Raw genomic sequence first — 12,359 nt, 5'->3', positions numbered from 1 at the left:
CATGCCCATTCCAAGTATGGAGTTGTACGAAGGCACTGCGCTAGGCAGGTTCCACTGAGCAGCGATCACTTCCCTCTCCTGTTGGTGGGCACCTGATGAGCCACTCAACCCAACAACCATCTTTTGTTATTTTTTTTAAAATGCTGTGTTGTCATTTTTTCAGCCTGATGTGCATCATCATTGTTATGTTTCTTCCCCTGCCTTTTCACTGGATTTAGCAACGTACTCAACTTAAGCTCACAGTTGATGTGGTCTAAAAAGGTTGGAGCTTATGTTGGTTGTCTCTCAAGAATGCACCAGAAAGGGAATTAAACGGGCACTTCAAAATTGTGCCATCTGTTTTGGCGATCTCAAACTATTGACGGGAAATGAACCGCACACTTCTATGTTGTGTGATCTCAGTTTCTCTGCTTAAGCTCACAGTTAATGTGGTCTAAAAAGATTGGAGCTTATATTGGTTGTCTCTCATGAATGCACCAGAAAGGGAATTAAACAGGCACTTCAAAATTGTGCCATCTGTTTTGGCGATCTCAAACTATTGACGGGAAATGAACCGCACACTTCTATGTTGTGCCATCTTTTGTTATTTTTTTTAAAATGCTGTGTTGTCATTTTTTCAGCCTGATGTGCATCATCATTGTTATGTTTCTTCCCCTGCCTTTTCACTGGATTTAGCAACGTACTCAACTTAAGCTCACAGTTGATGTGGTCTAAAAAGGTTGGAGCTTATGTTGGTTGTCTCTCAAGAATGCACCAGAAAGGGAATTAAACGGGCACTTCAAAATTGTGCCATCTGTTTTGGCGATCTCAAACTATTGACGGGAAATGAACCGCACACTTCTATGTTGTGTGATCTCAGTTTCTCTGCTTAAGCTCACAGTTAATGTGGTCTAAAAAGATTGGAGCTTATATTGGTTGTCTCTCATGAATGCACCAGAAAGGGAATTAAACAGGCACTTCAAAATTGTGCCATCTGTTTTGGCGATCTCAAACTATTGACGGGAAATGAACCGCACACTTCTATGTTGTGTGATCTCAGTTTCTCTGCTTAAGCTCACAGTTAATGTGGTCTAAAAAGATTGGAGTTTATGTTGGTTGTCTCTCATGAATGCACCAGAAAGGGAATTAAACAGGCACTTCAAAATTGTGCCATCTGTTTTGGCGATCTCAAACTATTGACGGGAAATGAACCGCACACTTCTATGTTGTGTGATCTCAGTTTCTCTGCTTTAAATCCTGAACTCAGTGTTGTGCATACAAGGCAAGATGCCTAAGTTATTTATTAGCAATACATTAGTCTAAGAAAACTGGACATAAAAAAAAGTTTAAGATAAGGCTTCTAGCATGAATACAATATCTAAGAAACTAGCTAATTTTTAGTCTTCCCAATAAGGAAAACGAAAGAGCAAGAAACAAGAAATAGGCCACAAGAAATGAGAATCATAAAAAAGGTTGCATAATACCAACATTTATTTTTTATGGGATACCTGAGAATGTTTCAGCTTCAGCTTGCAGTGAATGTCCTGCAACATAAGTGCATACTAACTTCAGGCAGTACGATAGAGCGACCATTTGATTCTAGAAATTGCACTTCTGTCCTTGGTTTACTACTGCTTTTCAACACTATAAAGGAAAAAAATGATGCCGTCACTTTTGATAATTTTATCGCTCCTGAATCAATTGCAGTAACCTAATAAATGCTCCTTTTACGTCAACCAATCACTGATCTATATGAATGGTACGATGTCATGAATGAATTGTACTAAAAGACGAGCACAACAAAACGAAAAGTTTAAGCACAACATCAAACAAGAAAAAATTATAAGTAGGAAACTAACCAGTGACTAGCTTAGAATTTAAAGAACAGTCTGCTAAAACTTTAAGCCATAACAATCCCCGTAGGAACGCAATGCTCGCGCAGCTTTGTTATCCTTAACACCTAATGCATCAAGCATTGCACGAGCACAATTATAGATTCAAAGCCTTCATGTTGGCATACACTTGATTTCTTTTAAAAATCTCCCACATTGGCCAAGAATAGTGTTGACTTATTCTTTATATAATAATAGTTTAAGTGTACACATTTTCCCTACAGGGACATCTGATAAAATTGGAACGATACAGAGAAGATTAGCATGGCCCCTGCGCAAGGATGACACGCACAAATCGAGAAATGGTCCAAATTTTTTTGCCAATCAAATCTAGGAGATGGACCATAGTTTTGTTTGAAACAAGCTCCCCACAAAACTCTTTATGTTCAAAATCTAGCCATGAAATCAGGGCTGGAGGAAACCTACTACGAGGTCCAAGATCCCCGAATATTATTTTCTAAAAATATTACATAAAATTAGAAAAAAATTACAATCACAATACGTACGAAAAATATCGATTAACTGTAAAATATTAGCTAAGATACAACCAACCAGAAAAAAAAAGTACTTCAAGATTTCCTTACTGATTGAATGGCCATTAGAGTCCACTATTTTTAATTTATTCAATAAAACCGATGAATACAAATAAAATACAATCACTCTTAATATAGGAGTTTAAAAACCTAGCCGAAAAAAAATGTTCACGATCGGCTCGTGTATAAACGAGCCGAGCCGAGTCGAGTCGAACACAAGTTTGCTCACGAACAATCGAGCCGAGCCGAACTCGAGCCGAGTCGAGTTGTCCACTAATAGCTCGCATATATTTTTTAATCAACCTAAATTAAGGTATAATTTATAATTTTATAAGTTATATGGAGATCAAATACTAATTTCATCTTACAATTATATACGCACACTCACGGTCTACACTTGTTTCTTAATCCATGTAATTTTATCAATTTATTTCACAGGTCGAGTTTTAGAACAAAATCATTTTTATTTTAAATTATTGAAACATTCATAACTTTAGAAATCGTACATTACTTTTAAATTGTTGATGTCGATTATCAAAGATTCAGTAATTTTTGATATTTCAGTTAAATTGGTTTAGATTAGAAAAGACATATAAAATAAAAAAAAGAAAGTAAGCCCCTTTAAGTGGTTGAAAAATATAATTATTAAAAATTATTTTATTTTTTTATTAAAATATTATAATGTTATAATTTATTTTAGCAACTCACTATTTTAATTTATTCAAAATCTTAATTTCGGTCGATTTTATTATATACTCCTATAATAAAAGTGTGAGATGAAATTTAGGTTTAAGTTTAATTATAAATTATTTAAAGTAATCAAGTTCTAGTAAAGTTATATATAATCATAGAAATTTAGGCTTAAGTTTAATTTAGGCTTAAGTTAAAATATGTATTAAATTTTTATTAAATTAATCATTTTACTTTAAAATTAGTATTAATTTTTAATTAAAAAATTTAAAATATTTATAGAAGTGATTAGTAAATATTTATTATATGTTATATATAAAAAATTTATCCGAGCCGAGTTACCGAGTCCGAGTCGAGTCCGAGCTAAACGAGCCGAGTCGGAGCCGAACATACCAAAAACTCGCCTCGGCTCGTTTAATTATTTGAGCTTGTTTTTTTGTTCGTGATCGGCTCGTTTAAGAAAACGAGCCGAGCCGAGTTCATTTAAACGAGTCGATCCCGCGTTTTGTTCACGAACGGCTCTGTTCATTTGCAGCTCCAGTATGGGTGCATCAATGGATCGGATATTGGGAGAATTAATTCGTCACAATGATGTCAAATCTCCTGACTCCAGTAAACTTTATCTTATGTATCGGCCACTTTTTGCTGGAGGAGGGGAATGTTAAAACTAGCATAATAACCCGTGCGAGGCACGGGTCATTTTCTAGAATTTTTTTATGCATCATGCAATTATAGTGGTTTTAGAGTAACTCCAATTATATCCTTATATAGGTTCTTGAGTCAAATTTTAAAGAAATGGAGATAAAATGTCTCTCCAACAAGCTCCATGTTCCCCTGTATAGGAGTTTCAAATGGTTCTTCATTTTTAAGAGTGAATATCCCTTCAACTGTTATTATATTATATTTTTCTTACCCGTTAATTTATATATAATGAATGAATATAAACAGGTGAGTAAGTGTACGTTTAAAATGAAATAATTAAACTTAATCTGTAAAATGCCGTTAGTATATTTATAAATAAAAAACTAAAAATTAACATATATGTTGAGCACAAAGTTGACCAAAAATTTTGAATTTTATTTAAATAAACTATATGGACTGGTTTATATTATTACTGAGTTCATTACTAACTTACAATTAACTTACTCAATTTAAAAAGATAAAAAATGCATAATTGAAGTCAGAATGACTTGCAATCATTTTTTTTATAATGTAAAATTTACATTATTATTAATATTAAAGTTAATTTTAATGAAAAATATTAATTTCTGAAATTCAACGTATGCATGAGAAAATGTTAGTTTTTTATTTACACTTGATAATGAAATAAGATTAAGTTATATGTATGTGTGTGTTAGCATGTAAATTATTGTATGTTACATCTCTCAGTAAATTATGATGGTTTCAATTATTTATATGCTAAATATCTGATTTATGTACATATATATCATTATTAACATCTAGTGAGATAATTGATTACTTAAATAACATGCATTTATAATTATTCAAAAATTAAATTTATGTAATTACTTGATTATATCAAAAACCTCAAACACATTAATTTATATTAACATAAGATATTAAAAAAAATTCACATTATTGGTAAGATATTCTCGTCGAACTTATAATTAAAATTTACTAAACGTAGAATATGACGATGTTTTTCAGCCGGGTCATGTAGTCAAATTTCGAGAATTATTTTAACAATGACCCAAGTTCTAAAATGAATTGACTCATTATAATCCGAACTTATCTAAATATGTAATACCAATATAGATTATTTCTATATAAGCGATTCTATTTTCAATATTTCAAAAAATTATATATGTGCATTTTAATTACTTTTTATAATAAAAAATATGTTAAAAATATATGAGATATATTTTCAAACTAAAAAATGATTAGTAAATAAGATAATAATCCATTTATGTACTATGCCTAATTTTATATCTCGAATTCAATTTTTTAAAATTAACTGTACAAATATTCAATTAACTATCCTTTTTTTGCGGCATTCAAGTAAGTATTTTTAAAGTTAAATAAAATATTCATTTAGCACACTTATATATTATGTGTATGATAAAAAGCACATGTGACAATATGATGTAGTGGTAAGAAATTGTATATTTGAATGAAATAACTCGAGTTCGATTCTCACAAACCACATTTTTATATAAATATTAAAAATATGGGTAATTTAGTTTTTTCAATAAAACTTTTTAATCTCATGAATATTATACCCTTGTGCTCCTATTATATATAGAAGAGATATTAATATAAAATCCTGGTAAAGGGTTGTTTAACACCTTAATTTTTAAAATTTTAGATGGAATGTTTTCTTGACAATTAATAAGTTAGATCTAATATTAGGCTATTCTATTTTGTTTGATCTTATTTTAATATTGAATTCACTTAAAATATCTTTTGTTTGTTTTTCTTTTCTTATATTATGTCAACTTTAAAGCTAACAAAAAGGAACTATGCAGGATATACAGAGGCTGGGAAGTTTAAGAAATAAGCGAAACAAATGGGGAAGAAAGGAGAGGTGAAAATGTGATTCAACCAACATTCCATTATGGGGATCTTCAAGTACCATGATCAATGTGATCACGATTCCAGCTCTCACAGCTTTTCCCTTGTTGACTTGGTATATGCACAAATTAAAAAGGGCTGTAGCAGCATCCTTTGCCCCCTCTGGTTACCTTCGTTAAGTAGCGCCACGAGTGGTGGAATTGCTCCAAAGCCACCAATTGTAACTTTGTTTTCGTCCACAACCGAAAGGCTAAACAAGGTGGCAGCTGCATTTTCCTTTGCAATCATGCTTCCTTTCTTCAGCATATACCTTATACCAGGAACTGCACCACAAGATACAATGCTTCATTTGTTGTTCACACATATGGAAAGGTTAAGCAGTGCAGTAACTGCATGTTCTTGGGTCAGCCAATCTGGAGTTGTCAGAAAACCTGCAAGTAACTGGATGGCACCAGCTTCAGCAATTGCCACGCGATTATGAGTGTTTCCCTTGGCAAGAAGGCGAATTTCACCAGCAGCAAATCTCTGGTCTTCAGGTTTTGCAGATGTTAGATTTTGTAGAAGAGTATATATCTTGGACCGTTCAGCACAGGTGCACATGTAGATGTCGTTTTACAAGGTCGAGGACATTGTTTGGGTGGTTCAACCTCGCTTTCCACTGAGCAATGAGGCTACGCAAGACATATTTGGGTGTAAGAGAGAAGTTAGTAAGAAATTGTTGTCTTTGGACAAGTGCGATGCCCTGCTTCTATCCACTTCTCGATGAAAGTCCTCTCGCAATTCCAAAACAATGTAGTCACTGCAGAATATTAATTGTTGGAAAAGGTTTACCTGCCCCGTCGATGCAAAAACAGGATCAACCATCTGCAGGGAAAGAGGACAACGAGTAGCTTCTGATACACATCAGTGTCTGTCTGTTAGTCCATTTTTGTTGTCAACGCATTCAAAGTAGGTGAACTCAATAATTTCAGAATCATTGATACAGTGTTCAGATTTAAGGCTTTACAAGTATGTCAAAAATAAAACATTTGGCAAAAAAAGAGTAAGATCACAAAATAGACGTAAATAAAGAAAGAAATGCAGATGCGGCTTTCTCAGTAGTCAGAACTATCGGAGGCGCAGTTTGTTGTTCGGGTCTCATCATGGTCAATAAGATATATTTATGGGACTCAAATGGAATGTTTGAAATTTCTTACAGCAGGCCAGACACGGGTTGTTTCGACAGGGTCTGGAATAATTGTTAGGCTTTATACGTAAATTTATGATGATCATTTTCATGTCCCTTTTTTTTCTTTTCACTTAGTTAAGGTCTCTATGCTATATTATAAGTTTAAAAACGGAAGTTGTATTTAGCGACTGAATTACACCTTGATAGCTGATACAACAGTGTTAATATTGACTCTAAAACATCTTAAATTAAAAGCCCACTCCTAGCACTATTGACACTGGGTTTATTAGTTTCTCTTGGAAGTTTTGAGGAGTCATAGCTGAAAATTCAACATCGATATCATCGGCCTCCATGGCCATTGTCCGACCAGTCTTTTTAAGCATTGCCGTTAACATTGTCTGCCGGTTTAGAAGGCCGTGCTAAACGAATTTTTAGAACATTTCGGCGCGCTGGCAGTTGTAAATCGGTAATCAATTTATCTAGCAACATTTTGACTTCTCGGATTTCTTGTTGGTTTTCAGGGAAGAGGTTGCGCAGTGTCAGCAAGCCCGTAACCTTCAGCTTGTTGGTTTGGTCATCGAGCATCTTCACCTAAACCTTGTAACGGTCAATTTCTTTCTCTAAGGTTGTATTTGTTGCCTGCTGCTTCTTGAACTGGTTGTACAGAGTTATATTTTTTTCTTGTTTTTCTCTGTACTGGTGCCAATTTTTTTAGACAACCTATGATAGTGATTTGTTTGTTTGTGGTACCAATCCCTATCAGCTCTTTTCATTGGGCCAGTTGATCTTGTGACCACCGGTGAAGGACTGTTCTGTATGCTCTCAGATGAATAGGGTGCCGTGTTGAAATCTTGTGCAGAAAGGATATGTCTAGGTGCAGCCATACTCTGTAAAATCAATATAGAAACGTTAGGAAAGTAATATGAAATCAAGGTTTAAGCTGAATAAAATAAATATGCAATCGTTGGTGAGACAGGTCTAAAAATATTGAGTTCCTGTATATATGAATTTATCAGCCTTGCATCCACCTGGGGTATATTAGTATATGTGAAGTAGAAAATATGTTGTTATGGACACATACTGTTTGCGTAGGTATTTATAGTATGGTAGATTAGGAAGATTCATGGATTTACTTAAAGTCCTGTACGTTCATAAGATAATTTGTAAAACTGATGATATAATGAGTCTTTTAATGAGTTATATTATGAGGTCCTGATTGTTTCCTTTAATAATATTTATCATAACACTATTAAAAAATTCTTTTATCATGTCTCAGTGACCGTTTGTTTCTAGTTGCCAAGGATTGGTAAATTAATAAAAAAAAAGGAATGCAAATTTACTAATCTTGGTTGAAATTAATATTTGCTTAAAATGGTAGCTAAAGTGGCCAAATTGTAAGAATATGGACCAAAATTATATGTAAATTTCATTTGTAGTGTATACTATTATCTATTATTTTGTAAATGAGCGGAGAAGGAGATTTTAAATAAAAGTAATGCTAGAGCTAAGAAATGATATAAAAAATTGTTATAAAATGATGTTACATGGATAATGTTATGGATTAAAAACTAATATATATAATTGTTGTATTTAATATTAAGGAACGTGAGCTTCGAGACTCGATTTGACTGCTCTTGTGTTTCGTGACTCAATCTGCTTTAACAAGATGCCTACGTACATTGCTGATTGCCAAGGATCAAGTCAAAAAACGTAGTTCTGATCTGTGGGGTAAGACCCCTTATATAGATGTTGGGAGTCCTTGAATTGGACTTGGTATAGGAGACTTGGTGGGCAAGTCTCATAATTAGAATGGACTTTGGAGTCCTAGATAGTAGAAGACTGATTCCTTATCCTTTTAAGTCCCCTTGAGGCTAATCTGTAAGGATTTATATCCTTATCGGGACTCTTCTCAATAGCTGATTTTTTTCCTTATTAATTAATTACGAAATTAATTAATAATCAGGGTTTTTGGCCCTTCTTTGTTCCATCAGGCCTGATCTGGTCCATTAGGTCTGATCAGCATGTTAACCTTTCTGGTCTGAATGTCATACATCTTCTTATTGGGCCTAGCAGCCCACACCTTGCAGTATTTAATTATACTATCATAATTTATTTATCCCTATCATTTGCCCCCCAACTTTTGGGAAACATTGATTAGGTTTCGCAGAAGTTAAGTCTGTTCATTCCCTTACAGGGTTTCGTTTTTGCGTAAAGTGTGGAGCGACCTACACATTTACAATGAATTTTCCTTTTATTCAGGAATTATATTAATTTCCAGGAATTTTTCCCTTATTTTCGGGATTTTTCCCTAATTTTCTGGATTTTTCCCTTAATTTCTGGATTTTTTCCCTAATTTTCTGGGATATTTTCTTAATTTCTGGATTTTCCCCTAATTTTATGGGATTTTTCCCTAATTTTCTGGATTTATCCTTAATTTCTGGATTTTTCCCTAATTTTCTGGGATTTTTCCTTAATTTCTGGATTTTTCCCTAATTTTCTGGGATTTTCCCCTAATTTTCTGGATTTATCCTTAATTTCTGGATTTATCCTTAATTTCTGGATTTTTCAGATTTCCAGCCCTTTTTCGACCTGGATCCTAGTCGAAAATAGGGGTCAGCCTTGCCATCCTGGTCGAAGGAATTCGACTAGGATCCATGACCTGGAATTCGACCAGGATCCTAGTCGAACTTTCGACCTGGATCTAGGTCGAAAATTCCCCCACGTTTTTTTTAGCTCCTGGTCTTGAGCCTATCGACTAGGATTTCGACCTGGATTCAAGTCGACATTTCGACCTGGATCCTGTTCGAAAATTCTTTGGTTTTCTTGCTTCCTGGTCGAAGGATTTCGACTAGGATCCACGACCTGGAATTCGACCAGGATCCTAGTCGAACTTCGACCTGGGTTTTTAATCCTCATTCCTGAAAGATGCTTGGTTTATTCGACCTCATTTTCTGGTCGAAGTTTCGACCTCAATTCAGTCCTATTATTTCCGTTGTTTTCGTGTGTCTAGTCGAAAAATTTCGGGCAGGATTCACGACCTGGAATTCGACCAGGATCCTGGTCTTTTTTACCCGTTATTTTCGGGTGCCTGCTCGAAAGTTTTCGGGCAGGATTCACGACCTGGAATTCGACCTGAATCCTGGTCTTCCACTAGCCTTCTTCATTTGGCTTTAATTTAAGGTATTGTATTTTCCAAATCCTAATTGGATTTGGGCCGGGCCTTCTTTATTGGGCCTTATTGGGTCTTACTGGGCCTCTTTTATTGGGCTTTTCCAAATCTTACTGGGCCTCTTTTATTGGGCTTTTCCAAATCTTACTGGGCCTCTTTTATTGGGCCTAATATTCCCTATTTAGAATCCTCTAGAATTCCTAGGAATATTCTGGAATATTCCTTTTTTTCTGGGCTTTTTCCTATGGGCCTTTGTTCTTAATGGGCTTTCGTCCCTTCAACTTCCTTTTCCTCTTATATAAAGGACTGAGGAGAGGATACTACTCCTCACCTTCTCATTTCTAAGTTTTCTTCTTTCTCCTCCTGCTAAGATTCTCAGAGCAATAACAGCAAGTCGGAGCTTAAAGTCTTTTTTAGGAGCGCTTCTTCAGGTAAAATCCCTCCCTTTACTTTTCGTGTCTATTTTTCTATTGTGTGCCCTTTTAAGATATCCTGTATGTGTCCTTTTTGCAGATGGCTGACAAGAAAATGACTCGCTTGGCCAAGATGAACGTCGCCAGAAAGTCCAATGAGTTCCCTATCCGATCGAGGTACACTTCTTTAATCGACATGATCAACACTCGAGGGGACGAGTACCCGTCTGATGCGCATCTGGACGCGCACGATCATATTAGTGCCTTACGGGATCCCAAGGAGCTGGAAAAGTTGAGCAGCTGCTTCAAAATCAAGGAACCTTTTAAGCTGGTTCTTGCAGGTCCGGCCAACAGGGCCTACCAGTGGAAAAAGGACGCGCTATGCGTCTATAGGGATACTCTAAGGGCAGGTATCAGACTCCCTTTTCATCCATTCATTCCTTTGTTACTGGCTGATGTGGGCATCAACCCTTGCCAACTCCCCCCCCCCAATTCTTGGAGGCTTATTCTGTGCTTCCTGTCACAATGTGCCAAGCACAAGGTCCCTACTTCCGTTGCCGTTTTCAGGAAAATTTTCCAGTTCAAAAACAGCCCTGATAAAAGCCCGGGTTGGGTTTCTCTAAACCAGCGCCCCACTATTCCCCACATTATAAATGGGAAGTCCATCCCCGACAACAACTTGGGGTGGAAGAAAGATTTTTTGTTCATTGTTTGGGAAGGTGGAGATTGGGGCACCCTGTTTCGGTCGTCCTTTGGGCTGGCCGTGGATGGGAGCCCAAATGATATAACTTTATCTGAGGAGGAGGCTAGAGCTTTCAACCTCCTTACACAAGACAATGGGACTTCCCATTCTTGGGACCTTATCTGGGAGTCCGTCCTGGTGGAACGCGGCCTCTCGCCCGTCCACAAGAAAAGTAAGTTCCCTTCCTTACCTCCTTTTTATTTCCTTCATTTTCTATTCCATTGATTTTTCAACTTACTTCGTTTGTTGCAGTGGCTGAGAAGATTGAGGAGGCTACCAAGCCTAAGGACCTGGAGACAACCAGGATGAAGAGGGCTGGAAAGGTCTTTAAAGACCCTCGCCTTGGTGACCGCTTCCCTGAGTTCCTCCTCCAAGCAACGGAGCCAAGCGAGGAAGGCCCCAGCCAAGTTTTGCGCACCAAACAGAGGCCAGGAGCCTATTTTCAACCTGCTTGGGGGATCCGGGGCAAGGATTCAATCGTGGGCAGCACGGCGCTGTCCAAGGAATGGTCTAAGCATTCCATCTCCCCGGTGGACTATCAAGATTTTGTCCTTCAACAGGACTTAGAGGGGAATGAGCTTTTCGGAGCCCAGGCTTTGGCGACGGTACGTCCTTTACCTATGCCCTTCATACTTGCCTTTTCATGTTTCTTTTCTCATACTTTTGCTGCTTCTCTTGCAGGCTAACGCTCATTTCCAAGGGGCAATTCACCAAGCTAAGGCTTGGAAGGTTGGCCTGGAAGATGCTAACAAGAAGTTGGAGGAGGCCAACCAGAGAATAGAGGCCCTTGAAGCTCAACTGGCCTCCTCCACTTCTGACCTGGAAACGGCCCGGGCCGAAAATGTTATTCTGAAGGCGCAGAAGGATAAAGCCTTTGACGGCTGGATGGACACCCAGGAGTTCAAGGACTTGATGGTGGAGCACGATGCCCTCCTACACCCAGTTAGCTATAAGGAGGGCTGGGATGCTGCTGTGGAGGCCATCCAAGATGAATTTCCAGAAGTCCTCGAGCAGTCCTCCTTCCCTTGCCCTGTGCGAGTTCCGGAGCTTAGGGGCGTTACTAATAAGCTTGCTGATATGATCAAAGACGGCCCTTCAGGGATCCCCAACCATAAGAGGAAAGAACTGGAGTCTAGCTCTGGGGAGGAGGATGCTTCATCCGAAGAAGATCATGCGCCTGCTGCGAAGAAGATCAGGGTGGAAGAGCCTCCAAGGGTCGCGCCTCAGAATCCAGTGTCTCC

At 37.0% G+C, this 12,359-nt stretch overlaps 1 non-coding gene and 1 pseudogene across 1 annotated transcript; one reads left to right on the top strand and one right to left on the bottom strand.

The window, feature by feature from the left end:
- The first annotated feature begins 2,085 nt into the window (after positions 1 to 2,085).
- Positions 2,086 to 2,188, top strand: LOC141679707 (U6 spliceosomal RNA). Its single transcript, XR_012558165.1, has one exon. It is a non-coding gene; the product is annotated as a U6 spliceosomal RNA (small nuclear RNA).
- A 3,370-nt stretch (positions 2,189 to 5,558) lies between these two features.
- On the bottom strand, positions 5,559 to 7,189 carry LOC141694096 (U-box domain-containing protein 14-like; annotated as a pseudogene).
- Positions 7,190 to 12,359: the final 5,170 nt, after the last annotated feature.

This window comes from Apium graveolens, chromosome 1, assembly GCF_009905375.1.
Source record: "Apium graveolens cultivar Ventura chromosome 1, ASM990537v1, whole genome shotgun sequence".
NCBI lineage: Eukaryota > Viridiplantae > Streptophyta > Magnoliopsida > Apiales > Apiaceae > Apium > Apium graveolens.
Note: the sequence above shows the minus strand (reverse complement) of the source record. Positions and strands in the feature narration are given on the sequence as shown.